Source organism: Poecilia reticulata, unplaced genomic scaffold (assembly GCF_904066995.2).
Source record: "Poecilia reticulata unplaced genomic scaffold, P_reticulata-male-v2 Scaffold_33, whole genome shotgun sequence".
Taxonomy (NCBI): domain Eukaryota; kingdom Metazoa; phylum Chordata; class Actinopteri; order Cyprinodontiformes; family Poeciliidae; genus Poecilia; species Poecilia reticulata.
The window spans coordinates 269,948-274,982 of NW_027675131.1; the positions used below are offsets into that span (position 1 = coordinate 269,948).

A 5,035-nucleotide genomic window follows, 5' to 3' on the forward strand; every position below is an offset into this window, starting at 1 on the left:
ATTTTCATTCTCTTTGTATGCTGTTCTGATGCGTGATCTCTGTTTCTCTTTAAACTCATAACTCTGTCTATACAGATTTTTCATGTACAGGTTTTTCTTCTGCTTCCTTTCAGGGTTGTTTTGAAAATTCCTGTGAGAATAAGATATTTTCTTTGCTCTGAAGGACTCGCTTAATGCATAGTTTTCTCTTTCCTTCCTTTTTTGATTCTCTTTTCTTTGTTTCGGTATCTCTGCCTTAAGTAGTCTCATCTTCATCTTTTGTCTTTTCGCTTTAGGGTACTTTGACAGTTTCAAAGACATTTCCAAAAGTGCACTTGTTGCATTTTTTGTTTCACTGGAAATGGGGAGTACTATATTTTCTTGTGTGACAGACGACATAAAACTAACTGCATTAGATACACCTTCAATTACATCATCAGAAGGACCACTTGCAACAGGACACATGACTTCAACATTGATGTTTGACTCAAGAGCAGGAATGTTTTGTGTCAGGGAAGCAGACTCAACTCTTGCTGAACAGCAGTTGGTGTCTCGATTCATTTAACAGTGGAGAGGTGCCAACTGTGTCTGAAGCGTCTCTCTGGTAAAATGAGAGGGGCTGGAGTTCAAATGCACAAGATGATGGAACATTAAGCATTGTGTACACTGATTTTAATCTGTGAATCATGTCACTAAGACGGGAAAATTTCAGCATCACTGCTGTGCCAAAGTTTAAAAGATTGCATGTCATTGGCATTCCATTTTTGTTCCTTGTGTGTGGGTCAAAGTATCCATACTCACCAAATCTGCTTCTAAAAACCCCAATGGCCAAGCCTGACATGATCAGCAGCCCATATTGTACATCTGATGACAATTGTCTCAATGCTTTTTCCAGGCTTGGAAAACTCTGTCCACCTCCAAATGTTCCACATACGGGTACTGGAGTCATGGCGATCTGATATGTTGACCTGCGTGCCAGTACCTCATTTGGTAGTTCATCAGTTGCCAAATGGATGCTACGAGGAAATCTTTCTCTAGCCTGTCTGTACACGGCATCACCTTTATCCAGAATGAGGTCAAGATCTGGTCTGGTAATTGTTTCATTCTCATGGAAAAAAGCCAGAAAAACCAAACTGTTTGCCATACACTGACTGTTCCTGTATTTTCCATATTTTAACGAATCTTGACTCCGTGAGGCACACACATTTATCACTGATGGCTGAAGTTCTACATTAACTCGAGACTGCTGAGCTGAACCACGTCCCCTTTTCACCATGTCAGCATAAGACATTTGTGATGCACTTTTTGTATCTCTTGCATTATGCTGAAATACTGGTTTGGCAGTGTTTCCATTAGATAGTGTCACAGAGGATAAACTGTTTTCACTTATATTGTTTACCTGCTGTCGTTCAAAAGACTCTCCAACTGACTTGTTCTCCGAGTCAGTACCTGTCACTTTATCGCTCTGAGGCTGTTTCTCCTTCTGCCATCTGAGCTTCTGAGCCTGGGAACGCTGATTCTTTCTGGGCATTGTTGTTTAGACTTCTGGACAGGTCAGGCAGGAAACAGCAACTCCAATGGTCGTTGTTGATCTTTTTATCTCAAGATAAGCAGATACAACACAAAACTACACCAATGCACTTACAATCAATGTATTAGTGTTGAATAGCTAGTCAGTACAAACCTGTGAACAAACCTGAAGTTCAGTCCAACGTCAGTAGCAGCAAGCAGGAACACGAATTAGGCAGCTCAGATAAAAACTGAGCTTTACTTCAGTCCAATTGGAATTTTGTTCAATAAAGATTTAGCTCAGAAGATTAATTTTCAGTTTTTAAATGTATACAGATCAAGTATTTAGTTGATCTGTTTCAGAAATTATTTAAAATAGAAAATTATAATCCAATTTTGAAATAGAAGTGTTTTTAAACTTCAGGTCCAAATCAGATTACTCAAAAAGACGTCTTAGAAATATCAAAGTTTTACGTTTTTTCTTTTTACTGTTTTTGACTTTATGCCAATAGTGCTCTATAAATATATTTTGTCAGACAAGACCAGAGCTTTACTTAAGTCCAATTAGAATTGGAGCAATGTAGTTCAGCAGAAAGCAAACTTTGCTTTCAATTTCAAAATTTATACAGATCAAGTTTTTAGTTGACCTGTTTTGAGTAATTATTTTGGCCAATTTTTAAATGGAAGCTTTTCAAACTTAAGAGATTACTCAAAAATGACGTCTTAGATGTGTGAAGCTTCCCAGTTATTTACTCTTACGGTGGAGAGAGGTAGACAGGAAAGACAGAGCAGTGAGAGGGGAGATTCTCTCAGATTCTCAATGATAGTCAGATGAGTTACTGATGAACTCGATAGAAGTAGGATTTCTCAATATATAGCCACAAAATCAATGCCACAAAATTCATGTCACAAAATCAATAGAAGAACTGTTCAGAGGTCACAGGACGTAAGATGTGAGTGGAAAACAGATCTAGTTACTGGTAAACTAGATTAAGAGAGACAGGCAAACATCAATTTGGCAGTAAACTGATGGTTGAAGAAATAAAGGGAACTCTGGTTACTGGTAAACCAGGCTCCTGAATTCGGAAAAACCAGGCCACCTATTGGGATGCTGGTTTTTGAAGAAATTCGTAGGAGAGTTTAGGGATGGGATAGTAAAATGCACAGTAAATGGTTTTCCAGATATGTTGGAAGGAAGAGGAAAGGAAAAACACAGTTGGAAAATTAAAATGCTTCCGACAGTGGTTAGAAAAGAGGGTCCGTGGAACACCTGCGAGACAAAGAACAGCCAATAGACATCAAAATGAAACTTCTCAACAGAGCAGCTTCTGGGTCAGATTTCATCTGAAAAGGTTCAAACTGTGAAGAGATTCATACCTACTACTATTGTGAACTAAGCTTTGTGGTGTGAATTGGGTTGTTGCTGTGTTTTCATGACCTTTATTGAAATAGTTCAATGAATGTAGATTATGATATTCTTACTGAAATAAGATGCATCCCAGCATACCAACAGATAAAAGACCAGTTGCTTTAGCAGAATTTAATGTTGACTTGACCTTCTTCATCACAGAGATTAAAGTGAGTGACAGAAAACCTCATCATGAGTCCAGAAAACAACTCAGAGGGTTGTTGCAGTATGAGTCATGTTTCTTACAGGGTTTTGGACAACAGGGTCGTCATGTGAGCATAACCAACATATCCTGTTTGAATCTAATTTAAAGCAAATGTTTGTGGACATGATTTTATTCAAATTGTGTGTGAGTCAAGTTGGATCAGCTGTGACAGCTCGGCTGATCCACGTTGAAACATCCGCTCACCAGGGAGAAAGGTGTTTGGGTCCACTTCTCTCTGTGAGGGAGAGTAGAAACAGTTTGTTATAGCTGACCAGAAAACCTTCAGGAGTCCAGAACACACATATCTGCTAAGGTTCTTTGTCCTCTGTACACAAGCTGCTTTGATCTAGACATTTCTGGACGTTTCAGCTAACTTTTTTAAATCAAATAAAGCCACATGCTGCTAGTACTCACCTCACTGAGCAGAATTTGGTGGAAATATCTAGGTTGTCTGAAAGGAGGGAAATAACAGTTAAATTTATTGAATTTATTTAACAAAGGCACATAGACAAAACAGACTAACGTAAAAAGCAGCAGTCCTATGTTTGCATCACTCTGCTTCTGCTGTGAGCATCTGTCCCTAATAGGGCCATTTTAATAGTGCATTTGAAATTCTATTGCAATGAAGAGTTGGGAGTGACACTATTACCTTATTTATGTTTCAGACAAGGTTCTGTCTAAGAGGATTTTTAAAAAGACATCGAGTCTGTTTTTAGATACTAAGATTGTAATGTATATGGATTTTAGACAGCTCATAAGATCACCACCTTGTTACACATTTGTTTAGTGCACAAAGATGGTAGCCAGAAAATATTTCAACAAAATGAGGAAGTTTGCTAAAAAGCTTTAAATATTTTCAGTCCAATTTGTGAGATTTCTGTGTTCATAAAATGTTGGTTCAGAATGAAACTGTCAAAACATTCAGGTTTTCCACATTGTCACTGTCTAATCGTATATTTCCAAATTATTGTTAAAAACATTTGCGCTCGACAGGCTGCTGAACTTTGCAATGTACTTACCAGGCAAAGAACGCTGGTGAGCAGTTTTCTTTCATCTGTGAAAAGACACTGTGTGTTATCTCACAATTATTGACTTGATCAGAAAATACACAACACGTTGTGTATATTTAGGTGAATTCCAACAGTTAACACTTAGAATGGTTTTCAGTTAAGACATATAGTAGGCGTCAATGATAGCATATCATGCTAACGGTCGGCACCCATCAGAAATAGGAGGGTTAGCGGTTTATAACTTCATTATGGTATGGCGATTCGTTAAGAAGCGATTATTAATATCTTTAAGAATGAAACCGTCTTTCATCTCTTACATTTTCTGATTATTGCAAGCCAGCTCTGCAAGTCACAACCCAAGAACAAAGCAACGTTTGTCTAACAGCCTCTTGACGGCTGACAGTCCGTTTCAGTTGAACTGAAAAGTCTAATCAACTCCGAGGTTACCGTAGCAATTTATACATATTTAGCTGAATAGAAGCTGATCATGAAGACAAATACTAACATACATGGTTATAAATTAAGTCAATTGGAAATACCCTCTGCAATCTGAATGGACAGGTTTCATACGAGTGATACCGTCAATTTTAGCATATGCTAATGATTGTTTGCTATCAGAAAAAACTCCGTATAGCGGCTTTCAGCTTTATTAAGTTACAGCCACACTTAAGAAGCAATTATGTAATAACTATTTGACAAGGAAACCGTCTCTCATTGTTTATAATTTATTATCACGACAGACCCAAATAACACACCGCTTACCTGTTGGGGACAAACGAAGAAGTGAGAACGTAACGGCAAAGAACGTCACGTCATGTGTCAGAGGCATTCAGGAGGACTCGGATATTTCCACTTCGATTACGACTGTGGCTTTTACATGCTTGTAAATCAATTCAAGAAAGATTTGGCACCAATTTTAAGTCT

At 38.0% G+C, this 5,035-nt stretch overlaps 1 long non-coding RNA gene across 1 annotated transcript; it reads right to left on the reverse strand.

The window, feature by feature from the left end:
- Nucleotides 1-3,136: 3,136 nt before the first annotated feature.
- LOC145550326 (uncharacterized) lies at nucleotides 3,137-4,200 on the reverse strand. Its single transcript, XR_014086234.1, has 3 exons — nucleotides 4,121-4,200; nucleotides 3,516-3,552; nucleotides 3,137-3,336 (listed from the first exon to the last, which is right to left on the reverse strand). It is a non-coding gene; the product is annotated as an uncharacterized LOC145550326 (long non-coding RNA).
- Between the last annotated feature and the right edge of the window lie 835 nt (nucleotides 4,201-5,035).